Raw genomic sequence first — 15,945 nt, forward strand, 5'->3', positions numbered from 1 at the left:
TTGTGGATCACCTCCCGTCAGAGCAGGAGGTGATCACCTCCGAAGATGGCACTGATTGATTCTGCACTGGTTTACTGTTAGATATTGATGTATATTGATGAAGAGTGTGAATGAACACATTTAAAAAGTTAAAAAATTACCATTGCACATTATAGACTTTTAATCACAGAATAACTGGACGCTAAGTTTGTGTCAGCTCAGTTTAGGGGTATTTTCTATTTCTTTTTTATTGTTTTATTGTTAAATCAATTTTTCCAAATATTAATAGAATATGAGTTTACAATATTAATCTCTTTGTCTATTATTGGAGTTAATAATTCACTAAAATTTATTGCAAATATTGTTATGCAATTAAAATGTGATTAATTGGAATTCTTTTTTTTTTTTTTTTTTTTTTTTTTACAAATCCTGTAATCAATTGTTTTTATTATTTTTTAATTTACATATTTCTTAAAGAAGTCTGACCTAATTTCCTGGGCTTGACTTGGGCTATAAAATTAGATAAACTGACAGGACAGGTACAAGAGACACTTCTTTTAAATATTATTGAAGCTGTGTGACTCAAACAAATCTGCTTCTACTTGGCTTACACTGACATTCATACTTTAACTCTAAGCAATACCACTTCTCACACCCATACCCAATTAACTTCACCGAAGTTGTCAACAAATACAACACAGTAATAAATTATACATTGCCACCCTACTACTATTTTGGGACAAAAAAACCAATAAGCCCAAAATCTTTCACTGAGCCTACTGGCTTGAGGGACTTCAGGTAGGATTCGAAAAAGGGGTCTTTTTAATGCTGACAGGAAAATAAACAGGTGAAATGAACATGAATTCTTAAAGCACTGATCACACATAATATTAGAATAATTCACAGCTGGTTAAATCCACTGCTCTTCATTCTTCAGTAATACCAGTTATACCACAATTACCAGTTACACTGTACTATGCACATATATGGAAGTGAAACATTTCCTTTTCCATTCACTGTAACTTTTGCTTTGTGGGAATGATAATTCATTTTAATAAAATACAGTCATTAGTGTTCCATTTTTATTTTCTGTGTGTGTGTGTGTGTGTGTGTGTATGTGTGTGTGTGTGTGTGTGTGTATGTGTGTGTGTGTGTGTTGAGGGGGGGTCATTTTAGTGAAACAAGTATGAGCAAAAAGCTTGCACTTCTGGGCATTCAGCCAGACAACATACAACAAGCCTTCCATAGAATTTGTTTTGAAATGCATGAAGTTTTCAGTCTCATTTTTTATCTAAAACAAAGCTGTCCTGCTTAACTCATTTAATGCTTTGGAGGCCGACAGAGACAACATTACTTTGGAGCTCCCCCAACATCAATTTTTGCTCTAAAAAATACATGCTGGTCCAGTTTTAGTGCACTCAGCAAGTTATATGATTTCCCTCAGTGATGCCATGACAGGGACTCAATAACTATTACCTGAGAAGCAGGAATTAAATATATAATTCTTGAACCGTCTCCATTTCAGGTCATTTATGTTTCAGCAAGAATTGTAAAGTCATCACGTAAAACTTAACATAAACCACTTTGAATTAATTAAATTGCATCATAAGAATGAAAATACAAAATTAATATTATATCAAGCAAGCCCAAGTGATGTCTATTTTTTTTTTTCTTCTTTTTTGAGTTGGGCCTTTTTGCTGTCAGCATCACATTTAATAGAGCTTTTTCTGTGTTATTCCACCCACGGAGAGAAGGATCCATTAGCTGTGTATCTACCTCTGATCCCAGCTACTTAAAGACCTGACAGTGAACTCAATCTAATGTATAAGGTCAGCCACTTCACCATAACAACTTAGTACACCCACAGCATGCCATTATCAGGTAACTCATAAAGCAGAGGTGTGAGTGTGTGTAGATGTGTGAGTGGTTGTGTGTTTCTGGCAAATGCCGAGTGTAAAAACCCCTCAAATGGTCAGCTTTTGGAGGACTGTGCACATAATGAGTTTAGACACATTTTCTGTCATTTTCTGAATATAGATTTTTGCATCAGCTACTGAAAATGACTTTTTATTCTTGTTGATTGACTCATTACATTACATTACAGTACAGGATATTTCTGTAAGCTAATAAAATACATAATGTACATGCTCACTGTTAAACACAGCCCCTCCAAACTGACTGCAAAACTAATCGTTTTTCAATACAAAATAAGGTTAACTGAGGTTTAGTACAGGCATTATGTATCAAATTGGTAATAGTTTTTCAAGAGGTCTGAATTACCTGCTATTACTGTATTACGATACTACAGCAGTCTGGGGAAGAAAGTTGCTCGCTGTAGCATCAGGCATCAAAGGTCCTGGTGCACAAACGGTAATCTGGAGGATTCATTCCATCTCTTATAGTTCCTGAAGGTCGCTAATCATTGATTTTTCCATGGCATTATCCAAAGGCCAAAGTCATGTGGCTCTGTCAAGCTGCAATACTTTAAAGGAACTTCTTGACATTAGCTTTGCACCAAATGAACATCAGAAATGTTTCTGCCTAGTTTGGCGCAAATGAATTATGGTAGGTGCCGTTGTCAGTAGGGGGCAGCGTTGGCAACATTGTGTGTGCTAGTAAAAATGGGGTTTTTTTTGCTATAAAAACCTTTGGTAAGAAGACACTGAATGAACATATGGCCATGACCAAATACTACAAAAAAGGAAGAGTTCTTAAGAAGTCCTGTCTTAAAGCCTTGAATGGTTTGGCTCCCTTGTATTTGTCAGAGTTGTTACATCAACATGCTCCAGCCAGAACTCTGAGGTCCTCTTCTCCACTATTACTTAAGGTCCCATTGGCCAGATTAAAATCCAGGGGTGATAGAGCCTTTTCTGTTGCTGCTCCTAAAATATGGAATAGCCTTCTCCTTCACATCAGAGCTGCTCAATCTGTCTCTGATTTAAAGTCTGTCCTTAAAACCCCCTTCTTTGCGCTGGCATTTGGTCATACCTGAGCTTTTTCTTTTTCTTGTGTATTTTATTTATTTATTTATTTTTTTACTTTTATTTTAGATTTTTGTTTTATGTCCAGGTTTTATTTATTTTCTTTAATGTGCAGTGTTTAATTTTAAATTGTGGAGTGTTGTTGTTTGTTGTTTTATTGTTCAGCACTTTGGGCAGCTGCTGCTGTAGAAATGTTTGATATAAATAAACTTGAACTCAAACTTTTTGGATATTTTTCCTTTTGTCCTTTGTGTCACTAAGTCTCTCAATGTTTTTTTTTTCTCTAGAAGTAAACAGAAACAGCTTATTGTCTGGGATCAGTCACGAGTTGCCAGCATTTATAGCTGCACTAAACAGCATTATATATGCTGACAGCTTCACTCCACCTCCCTCCCTCCCTGCTCTCTGACACTCAGGTTGTGACGTCCTAAAGTCCTGGTATAGCTGTATATCAACACAAAGTCAAAATCAGCCAGATTGAGCTGATCATGTTTACTGACAAAACCATGCAGGTCTTGCCTGCAGGGCTGCCAATATTTTGGTGCGACTCCAATCACTGTGTGAGTCTCTCATGGCAGCCACAACCTAAGCCCTCCAAGTGTGTGCTTGGCAACATGCTTGGAATGAAATCCTTCCTTCCTCACCAGGCTCTGTGCCACTAATGGCTGTTCAATCCCCTTTTCTCTCTGCCATCCTGGCTAGTTTCACTTGTTCACTTGGTCCAACTTTTTACCCTCAGTTGCTGGTCTTGAAAACAAAAGAGATGAAATTCTTGTTTTTAAGATAAACAACACTTCTTACTATTTAAGCCTGTTTATTGTGATGCATGTGTAAAAAAATAAAATTACTTTCTAAGTATCCAGCTTCTTAAATGAATAGATCACAGTCTAGTTTTTCAACTTCGATTCTTTCCAAAAATGTCTTTTTTTTTTTTTGAGCAAATATCTAAGATTTCACTCACAGCATTATCACTCAGCTAGCTAACTGTTGAATCAGAAGACACCAGATAGATGAGGCTTAACAAGAATTTAGATACAAGATATTAAGTAATAATATCAGATACACTTCTAATGAAAGAGTAGCAGAGAGACAGTTTTGCTAGTATCAGTATTAGTATCTCAGGGTGGATTCGCATCCGCTAGACTTGGTCTGATTGGGGACTCGGCTTAGTTGTAGGGGTGTGTATCCATGCGGACAGAGATTGTGTTCATGCTGCACTTTTGTATGAATGAGCCAAACGTTTAGAATAATATATTTGCATTCTCACCAAAGGTGGCGCCGCACCAGTATTTAGCAAAAGAGAGGACAAGACCCGCATGAAATAGAAAACTCTGGGTGATTCTCAATTCAGGTTCTGCACACCTCCAAGTGCACAAACTACATAGGTAATGAAGTGTTCTACGTCATCTGCACTCAACTAAGTGCACTTCCTGTCAGTAAAATGAGATGGCCTGTCTCGTGTACGAGAATTACCCATAGTGCTGCAGTCCCCATTGCCTGGCAATCACATGTGCCAAGTTTATCTAATTACTTCCACAAAAAAAACACAAAAATATTTTTAAAATGACAGAAAATCGTGCGAGTAGTTTAAATTTGATTTATTTTTATTTCCCTTTGTGATTAAATTACAAACAGAGAGGAGGAGGTTTCTCCTGTGGGTCACAGTTCATCTTGTCAACCTGACAGTAATTTCAGTGAAAAATAATCTTTGTTAGACACATATACAGTCGTCCTCATAAGTATTTATACCCTCTCATTAAAGGACAAAAACAGCTGCCAGGGAAATAAGCTGAAATTGACAAAAGTAATAATAAATAAAAGTTTTATGAAAATCATGACATTATTTTTTAATTCTGGTTCAACAGAAATGTTTTTTAAAAAGCAAACAAATGTGATAAAATAATATATGTTACATCACTCATAAACTAATATTAAAAAAAAAAACAAAAAAACATTTCGACTACAGTCAGGTGTTTTCTGTTCCTCCCAGTCAGACTTCTGCACCTGTTGACAGGTATTTTGTCCCACTGTTCATCAGAAAAATCCTTTCATTTGTCCAGGACCGGTTTGTTTGTTTGTTTGCTTTTTTCTTTAACTCAATAAAATGACAGTGTCTTATATGACTAAATTATAATTTTGCACGTTTTTAAATATTGTTCCTTCTTTCAGTCTCCATTTAATTGAGTGACTGTAATAAATTCAGCCTTTTCTTTAATGAAAGGGGACGAAGACATCTGAGGACGACTGGAATGAAATTCATTTGATGTTATGGGACACAATGCCGCTGTCCTCCCAGCTTGTCTGCTGGGACAAATATGTGTGTGTGTATATACATGAAAATAAATAAATAAATGGTCTGGCTGGTGTGGTACCTACACTGGCGTATTGTTGCTCATTCTTTTCTATCAGGTGCGCAATGCATTCTGGGATAGGAGGACGCATAGGATACATCTCTTGTATCCTTCATTTTAAGCTAATCTGGAGCCAAACAAAGTGCGAATTTGAAAGGTTGACTCGAAGGAGCCTTTGACTTGAGACATCAGTTGGAGCACCACTATGACGCTTGCAGCCGACAAATCAGCACTAGGAAGTGTGCAGACCCTGAATTGAGAGACACCCTCAGTTATGAGCTAAACATGGAGCAGGAAACTATCGCTGTTGTGTTTTTTTTTATTTTGTGTTATGCAAGTACACTGCAGAAATACACTGCAACTATGGTGGTAGTATGAAAAAAAGATGAGGCAGAAGATGATCACTATGTATTTACCCACAATGCAATGCTACACTAAATGCAAAAAGTAATTTTTTTTGTAGTTTGCTTCCTGTATTTGCTTCGCGGACCAAGAACCGTGTTTGTTGGCGGACCAAGTATGTTTCTTTGGTCCACATCACAATGTGCTTGGCACATTCACAGCTCCCATAACAAAGCGGACTTTCCGAGCAAACAGATGAGGTTCGAGTCAAAAAGGTTGTGAATGTGACCTCAAATAATCTGTCTTTCTGTAATTTTCCTGAACTAAAACATTTCTGCTCTAAAAACTGACAAATCAGTTTAGTGTTTTGGAAATCTCTGAAATAAGTGAAATCTAAAGTTTTGAACAAACTGCAATTTGGGCATAAGTTGCAGTCACCATGAATGTGTGAAGTTGATGCATTTTCTTTCTATAAATCATGTGACTAAGCATGTGGCTGATCAGCTGATTCAGCTTCCAGGCAAAAGATGTTGCCAATATATGTGTGCAATAAGAAGGAAGTTTACGTTTTGGATGGTAACCCATCCCATTTTTTGGTCAACATGTCCTTCTTTTTCTTGTGGTAATCTGGTCACCTCTTCTGCTCAGTTTCTTACAGTTTTCTTCCATGCCATATAGTCATTGTTTTTATAAGCGCAGCCTCATGTTCATATTTGTTTGAGTGCCATTGGAAATTTCCGCCTCAAACTAATCAGATAATTATGTTCCACAGAAACAATATCTCTGCCAAGGGTCACAACCCACACAGCTGAAGTCACACACTCAATTTAAAAAATGAAATATTTTACAAAGTTATGAATGAGCCTCTTTTTCATTGATTTTTGTTTAGTACTTTTTTTACAGTTCATAAATGCCTATCGTTAGGTTGTGTTCACATATCTTAATATTGCTCCCACAACGTACTTTACATGCTAATATTATCATCTTTTATATCATATTAAACTTCACACGAAAGCAGTTATACTGCATGGTAGAATAAATTGTGCCCTTTAAACACCAACTTATGCTCAAATTCAGCCATATAAACATTTACACACTGCTCTTAAGGCATCTGCATAATTATTTTGAATATGAAAGAAGAGAGGAACTTTGCTCATGTAATATGTATAAAGTGTGTGTATTAGTAGGAAGATGAGTTGATCATTTTGAGGAGTTTAAGTTTAAGAAATATGTGGAGGAAAGACGATGGATCAATGGGCTGCTAAGTATGACTCTGTGGAATATCACTTCTCCGACTGCCGGTTAAAGTCTCCATCTCCCTGTATGTCTGGGCTTCTGTTGGCAGGTCAGTAGACATAATGTGTGTCTGTGTGCATTTGTATGTGTCTAAGTGACTTGCAAGGAGAAAGGGGAACAGCAAGAAAGACACAGACAGAGAGTGTGACAGAGAAAGCAGTGACATATTTTAAAAAGCACAGAAGTTAGACAGCAGGAGTGATATGGAGGTCCATCTTCCACTCTTGATGTTTGCATGGGTGTCTGCTGATGTGTGTGTGAGCCCATGCCACACAAATGCTTTGAGGAATTTCTGCCAGACAGTGTTTTCCATTGTGTCTCCATCAGAGTGTCATCAAAGACACGACAAGACAAAGGATGTGTGAAAGTGGGGAGAAGAGCAGAGCTGCCAAAAGACACAGAAACTAAGCAATATGTCTGTGGGGGAGACTTGGATTGACAGCATGAGCTGAGGTGTCCTCTTCAAATAACAAGGCGTGCAAGGTTAAGTTTTCTATTATCCTCTGCTAACTGATCTCTTTTATGACTAATAAAGCAAAATATTCATATTGGTTGTGCAAGTGTGAAACATTCCGTGAGTGTGCATTGTGTTTGTAGAATATTGATGCTTGCATAGACTAATGTGCTCTAGTTACGGCATGAACAGTGTATCTGCATAGTTAGCCAGCTAATGTACGTAAATTATTCATATATTTGATTTAATGTACAACTCTAATTCACCATGAATATTTTTAATCCCTCATATATATGATAATAGGATGTGTGTTTGCCCAGAAGTGTTTTGTGTAGCTGTGTGTGACAAAGGAGAAAGAGACTGTGTGCAGTTTTTATGTGAGGCCTGCTCAGCTTCTACCTACAAAACTTCTGTGATGTAAAAGCCATTGTATCATGGCTAAATATGAAGAAGTGATGGAAATGTGTGCAGAGGAAGATATGAGAAAAGATACAAACAGCTAAAATGACACAATCACAAGCAGTATCAGTAAGGCTGCTACGATTAGTCGACAAAGTCGGCAACATCTACACTAAAAATCCGACATGAAATTTCATTGTCGACGCATCGTGTTATAAATGCCAGTAACTGCTTTGCTAATAAAACACTGCACCAAGCAACTTAACGCCACTTACCGACTGTGGCTTTTCAGACAGTATAAGAACACCAAGCTAATGACTGCAAAGCATCACAGGAAGCCCTGGGGGCAGTTTTGTCATTTTGTGCAGCGTTTTTGTTCTTAAACAACGAAGAACAAACTGACAGTGGCGCAACCAGAACAGAGTCAGAGTGACGGCAAGATCGGGCCTTGTATTTCCAAAGTTTGCGAATATTTCACACTAAAGCAAAATGTCAAAACAGGTGAAATGTGTGGTCTGCCATGCAGAGTTGGCATACCATGGCAGCGCGACAGTCATGCACGGGCATCTGAAACAAAGCACCCAGGAGTCATGTTTCCAGCATTCTGGGTGGGTAAATTAGCATTACCGAGTAGTAATGTGTTGTTGTTTACCTTACAAAACAGGCTTTTTCAATATGTAAATAATCATTTTTGATGCATTTCTACGAAAATTAACATGTTGAAATATTGAATTTATTTTGTTTTCTTTTTTAGGCAAATTCTGTATAGTTTGGATGACACTATAGCTGAGTTTGAATATTTCAAAATAAATTAGTAGTAAGCTGTTAAGCTTCAATTTAATATTCAACTGGATCAGGAGTCATTCTTTTAACTTACTAAAGGACATTTTGTTGTGACTAAAGGGAAATCAGGGTGACATTCATGTGATGTAAATGAAGCAAGTGGGATAAAACATACTGGAGCCTGTAAAAAGAGCTGTGTCAACTGGAAGCAGAGATGGTAGGCGTGACAGAAATAATCATGACTAATTGAAAATTTCTTTACATATTAGTCGACTATTAAAATAATTGTTAGTTGCAGCTATAAGTGTCGTGTCTCTGCACTGTACTAAGGCTGCATTCACATCAGGATAGTCCGCTGGACTCTGTCCAATTAGGGACTCGGCTGAGTTGTAGGGGGGTGTTTCCATGTGGACTGAAATTGCATTCACGTTTCACTTTTGTTAAAGAGCCAAACAATTACAATAAGATATCTCTATTCTCACAAATGGTGGCACTGCATTAGGATTTAGCATAAGAAAAGACAAGACCAGTGTGAAGAAGAGAACTTGTTCAGACTTTTCATTACCTCCACTAGCGAACCTCAACCTGGAACACTAACAAACAGCTGTGATTTTCCTAAGACCCCATATATATTAGTGCTTTTACTTTGTTATCGGTCCGTGTTTGACCACAAGCCATTTCGACAGCTTCACATGTGTTTGTTGTGGTAGTTTATGATGCCCAGCTTTTACCCACAATGCAATACTTCATCAAATGCAGGAAGTTACTTTTTTTGTGTGTGTTTGTAGTCCGCTTTCTGTATTTGGTCTGCTTAAAAACGAACCAAGACGTGTGTTTTGCACTTTCATATTTCCCCAAATAAAGCTGACTATCCGAGTAAAGGGACTAGGATTTGAATCAAAAAGGCTGAAGTGAATGCGCCCTAGGTTTGTCATCTGTAAAGACAACTGCTGTTAATTTGATGTGGAACTTCTTGCAATGGAATAGTCATCTTTTCAAAGAGATTATTTGTTAACACACTAAACAAAAAGAAATGTGCCTTATTTTGAATTTTTATCATAATAAATTTCCAGATATTAAAATACATTGATGAACTGTCCAATATGTACCATGTTTCTTGCATGATTGCAGCTGTGATAGGCTCCAACCCCCCAACCCTTACACTGGAATATGTGTGCATACACAATGGATAGATGCATCCATGAATAAATATAGATGCTTCTTTTATAACTACCTATAATGCCATTTGCTGAAAATATAAGGTTGCATTTGTGAAAATGAAAGAAACTAAAAATCACACAGAATGTGATGAACAAGCTCTGACACGTTAAACAATAAAATCAAGATACTCCTCAGGGCCACACAGATAAATTGCAAAAAAAGCTTTCAGAGGCTATTATGCTGAACAGGAGTTTAATGTAAAGTTGCAGTTAGGTGAAGATTTGACAGGAGAAGCACAAATTATGCCTAAATGCATCAACACAGAGTCCATTCTGTTTACTATGAGACACAAACTTCTGCTTTTCCAAGGGTATAATGGATCTTTTTCATTTTGCTCACAAACCAGAAAAAGAAAGACAAAGGCAGGAGAAATATAAAGGGTGAGAATAAACATCAACTAACATAATATCCTGAGTTCTTATCATTTTATCTTATTGCAGTCTTATATTTGGTTACCACATTAACTAAATAAATAAACAACTGATGATGAAATATTCCTCATGACTTCTTTAATTTTGAAAAATAAAAAAGAGAATTTATGATACAGCATATTATTATTTGCTATCATAGAATATTAGTATTATACTAATGTAACTCTTTTGAATGATTACATGACTACTCAAACATTTCTGGTTCCAGAAACATTTCCAGCTTCTTTGAGGTGATTATGAAGGGCAGCTATGTTTAGGCTTCAGTGAGATCTTTTAGATGCAGAAACTTAAACAGCCATGTCGTAACTGTAGTCTCTCTCTATTATATATGTATGTATGTATGTATGTATATATATATATATATATATATATATATATATATATATATATATATATATATATATATATATATATATATATATATGCAGGTCTGTCCTTCTGTGTTAGCACTGTGATGGACCAATGCCAAAGGTTGTCAAAGCCTGGTTTGCAACCCCCCACAAATTGAAATGTGGGAAAGGGGAACTTGTTTATGTCATTCCACAAATATGTGTGAAAAATGTACCATCTGATGTGATATCACTGTTACAGATTGTTAGTTAAGTCAAAATTGTCAAATATGTTTCAATCAGTGCTGGTTCATGCCCAAATTTCAATTCATATTGATTTTGTGTTACATGACACACACACTGGATGGACTCCTGAAATTACCTCTGACTGAGGACCACAAGCTGTTAAAAAAACTAGGTTGTGTTTGCAAATGAGAATTGATTTCCAAACATTTTACCTGCATTTTAAAGGTAAAAAAGAAGACTTTTTGAAAAAATAGCTTTTTTGTTTGCTGATATGTTTTTTTTTTTAAATTATTATTATTAGACTGTTCACAGAAATTTCTCAAAAATGTGTAACTTACACCACAGAAAAGATATCTGCATAACTGCAAGCCTCGCTCAGGTGGTTCAATTGGGACTTTATTGCATTTTCTATGGGGCTGCTATAGGGGAGTACTTAAGTTTTGGAGTAAAGTTGTGGAGTAAGGTAGTAGACATTGTATACAACAAACAGGTCCTGACACGAACCCCGCATTGCTTCCCATCTTGGACAATTCAAGATTCCCAATCAAGCAGAACCAACGTAAATTGTGGTTGGCTTGCATGACTGCAGCTGAAAATGAATAGTCCAGAGGTGGCTACCTCCCCTTGACCTCTCAATAAAACATCTGTTGTACACCTTGTTGGATATTTTGTACCTGGAATTATCTTCAGCAAGACTTAACCATGCTAGTTCGTCTACTTTTCAAAGCTAATTAAAAGGAATAGATGGGTTAAGAGGCTTCTTAATGCTGTCTGACTAGTATACTATGTAATCCTTCCTTGCTGGCTCATCTCCTTGACACTAAGTATGTAGATCTGTAATGTGTTGGTTGGGTGGAGGGTTAGGTGGGTATAGGGTGTTCCAAAGGAAACTGGGTGTCATTTGTTGTATCATTGAACTACCTCATTGCCCCATGGGCATTCACATTATTGAGATCCTGTTTGGCCATTTTTATTATTATTCTACCAAACTTTGCCACGCAACTCCTCCGGTGTCGTTCAGGTCACTTAAATCATGCACATCTCAAACCATGCAGCTCCTTCGGGAGATGTATGCTACGACTTTTGTCGTTTCAAATCTTTGTAGTTTTTGAGATATTAAGCATTTTGTAAAAAATGAATTCAGCCTTGTGATTGGATGAAAGTCCCTCCAATCAAATGCGGATTGGACCTTTCAAAAATTCAGCACAGCGATTGGTCGGTTTTTGCATTATGAGCTGAAAACTGCTTCAACAGGGGTTCAGAGCTCTGCACCGGTTTGCAGTGTCAGGTTCATCAAGTTCCTGTCCCCATTGTCTTTCCTGCAAAATGTTTGAAACGCTACTCCTCCTACACCTTTTGTCTCACTTCAACCAAGTATCAAACTTTTCAGGCTGTTCAGGGGATACATGCTATGACTTTTGGTCTTTGGAACATGTAAACTTTTCAAGTTATTCAGGTTTTTGTCAATATTTTCAAATTGGTTCCTGTGATTGGACAAAACAGAATTCAGCTCAGCGATTGGTCCGTTTTCTGCACCGGTACACAGGTACGCATTGGTATACAAGGCAAGGGTCCAACAACAAACGTTGTCCACCATGATACTTATTTATTTATTTATTTATTTTTATTTTGTTCTATTGTCTTTACAATTGAAAAAATGAATATATCTGAGAAAAGGACCCATCTTTCTTGAAGCTCTGATTAGTGAAGAATAGGCTTAGCTCCACAAAGGGAGAACAAAACTGAGTTGCTTGACCCTGATGTCATTTGAGAATAATTCAATTTCAAACAGGGATGTTTTGGTCTGATTAGAGACTTTAAATCCAGAACAGTACAGCCAAGTTTTGTATCAAAGTGGGAGATGCACAGCAAAAAATGCCAGTGGTAATCCACTACTTTGTCAGAAAATTCTAAATTGTGCTTTTTTTTAAGTTTCATGTGATGCAAAATATACTGGTTTTACATAAAGTGTAGTCGTGTAATTGTTTTTGAAATAGCTTTATAGTTTTTACAGTAGAGACAGCATGGCTGTTTTACATGAAGGTGTCCTCTCCATTGTCACTCTGTGAATGCTCACGTTGAGAATATAAACGGAAGTGATGTTTTGTGAAAACTGTGATGTGATATGTTATTTTTAATAAAAAAATTATTTGAAAATCCCAGTGGCTGCATTACAAAAATGTTACATGCCTAATATTTTGCATTATGGGAAATTTTCATGTGCGCTCAAAATTTAATCAAATTTGCTGAATTTCAGTGCCTCTAAAAGTGTTATATTTTCTTACATTTCATATGAAGCTGTCATGTTGTGAAGTGGCGCTATATAAATAAAGCTGAATTGAATTGAAGAAATGTAATATTCCAAAACTGGAGGTTTAGATCATGTCAATGAACAAATATCTGTGTTGATGCAACACTCTTTATTTAGCCTTTTTCCTTATGTCAGATTCAAGCCAGTCATTTAAAGTGAAGATTTAAAGGAAAATCTTGAAAATTGTTGTGTGAAGAGTATAGTATTTCACCTGGCCCTGCGATAGCTCTGCATTGCAGGATTTAAATGTGTGAAATGAAATCAAGGCCAAAAATGAAAAAAAGGTCATGAGGGAATGGAGGGAGAACCAGTGAGGTGTTTATTGAGCAGCTGGGTAGTTTCTGAATTTTTTTATTTCTAGCTAAAACCTTTTCATTTCTATTCTTTTTTTTCAGACATTTTTTTGCTGTGTTCTGGTACGGTTTCCTCAAATCGTGTCCCTTTAAATAACATGTCATCTGCATAATATGCTTTTAAATGTGCATTGGACAAAAGAGAATGAATAATGGATTTGGTGCAATTCTGATGACAGAAACTATGAGTTTTATATGTCAGTGGGTCAAATTTAGATAAATTATCAAAAATGAGGAATAATAAAAATGGAATATTTCAGCATATTTTATCGCATATTGTTAAGTATTTCAAGTCAAAGTAATTCCTGGAACATCCAGTTCATGTGTTGATCTGGTGGAAGATGCCAGCTAATGACATACGCATCATGTATTATGTGAGATGGTGAGTGAAGAGTAACAATAAAATAACTTAGTTGCCAACAGCATGTAGTCTCCTTGCTGTCCATGTGCTTTTAAACGTTACAGTCAGTAAAGCAGAAACACATGGTGTTGGTTACTATCAGTGTCCACAGTGACCTGGCGATAGACAATGGTGAATACAGGCGTGCCGTAACCGCTGATGGTTTAGGATTCCTCCAATCCTAATACACATGAAGAGAATTCCACCAGCAAGTAAAGATGATGTTTTCCACCCAGCTGAAAACTAGGTTAAAGGTGAAATGCAGCTATCTACTTCTATGGATTGAAGGTAAAGTCAGAGACGTCTACAGCATGTTGACTCTTTCAGGAGGTGGAAAGAGGATACTACAAAAGTACTCTGACAGGTCTGAGGCATATGTAACACACAAAGCAAGTTTTGATCAGTTCTTGATTGAGTTGTGGCTAAAACATGAATGCCTGCTATTATCCAAACAACAACAAAATTATTATAGACAAAACTGTGTTTTACAATCAACTCACCACTGGTCTGTGAGAAACCACAGTGTTAGGACACAGACATGACACTGGACTGAGCAATAGACACTGTGAGATCATGCAAGTTATCAAAGCAGCAATTACATGGGAACAGTATACTGTATCATCCATTCAGTCTGCTCACACAATACGCAAAAGAACAATCAAACCAAGATGTGAAGTCACCAGCCACAAAGGTAAATGCAGAAGGTAACTGAGCCAACGGAATTGGTAAGTGCATTACAGGTGGTGGAAAAGCCCAAAAAAAAGAAACTCAAGGATTGTCTAGACCTTCTCTTAATAGTCAAAGCCATCAAAAGACCCCATTACCTCCCTGTCTATGCTTAATTACATCATGCCAAGACTAGGGCAGAGGGCCTCAGTGAACTAGATGCTATATCTGGATACTAGGTGATAAAACTCAGTGAGGAATTCTACACATTAACCACTAATGCAACATGAGTCAGTAAAGTCTATGAGGGGATTCCAGGCAGATCCCCCATGTGTCTATGCCTTAAGAGGCAACAGATCCACTACGGCAGTTATTGTAAGAAAACACTGAGTTTGAGTGGGACTCAAAACATGTTGTTTTCAAGTATGTGAAGGACCTTGACACAGGAGTCATGCACAAGAGTTTGTACCCCCATTACTTTGATGCAACGATCAATAACTATGTGAGAGAATTGACTCTTCAACTCCAGTCAACACCAGATGCAAAATGTACCAAAACGGGCAAAAACTGTATTATGTCTGCCATCAGGATCCAATATCTGCTTCCAGCTTTCATCTGGGAAATGGAAACCCATAAGTCACTGGACCAGCAGCTACACAGAGATCCTACAACATTGTTACAGATGAGGATTAGACATTGAGGTAAAACAGACGTCACCTCCTACTGACCTAAGAAGGTGACACTGGACAACAAACACACAACGACCAGGAAATACATGAGACCAATTAACTCAAAACTTTATTACACATTAACACAGCTCCAATGGGTCTCAAAGGGCCTTCATAACTTGTATCCACAAGATCAGGCCACATAGTGAAACCCACAGAGTAAGAGCTGTTTAAAAGATACCTGGCTGCATTTTCTGCACCTGTGAGATGACAAATTGTAAAAAAAAAAAAAGGTGTTGATGCAGTTAAAAGTTATTTTGCCCACATTGTATCAATAATTTTGTTTTGAGCAGCAGATATAAAACCCTATTTTGCATTTTATTTCAATATGCTGTCATGCTACACAAGTCATGAAGAAATAATTTAAAAGAATCACTTTACTAACTTCCTGATTCTTCGTTACTACTGACTCATTAACTGACTTGACTTTGCTACTGCTAGCTAACTAAATGCTGAGCAAACAAAATATCGCTATTGTGCAACTGAAGTACAAAAAAAAGCTCCCAGTTGCCCCACTCACCACACAAGACAATCTCTCACAGTTCATTGTACTAACATTGCTTGACTCACAGTACGTGAGTCCTGACTTGCTCACCCTCTCCCTTCCTGTGAGCTCTGAATCACTCACTAGCACACCGCACGTAGCTTCGCTCGGCTCACAGTACATACAACTCA

At 37.1% G+C, this 15,945-nt stretch overlaps 1 protein-coding gene across 1 annotated transcript in view; it reads right to left on the minus strand.

Moving 5' to 3' along the window:
* Positions 1-15,945, minus strand: part of mdga1 (MAM domain containing glycosylphosphatidylinositol anchor 1) — a gene marked incomplete at its 3' end in the record, with an annotated part of 212,544 nt that overhangs the window by 37,289 nt on the left and 159,310 nt on the right. The window lies entirely within an intron of this gene.

The sequence above is a fragment of the Telmatherina bonti genome, assembly GCF_933228915.1.
Source record: "Telmatherina bonti genome assembly, chromosome: 1".
NCBI lineage: Eukaryota > Metazoa > Chordata > Actinopteri > Atheriniformes > Telmatherinidae > Telmatherina > Telmatherina bonti.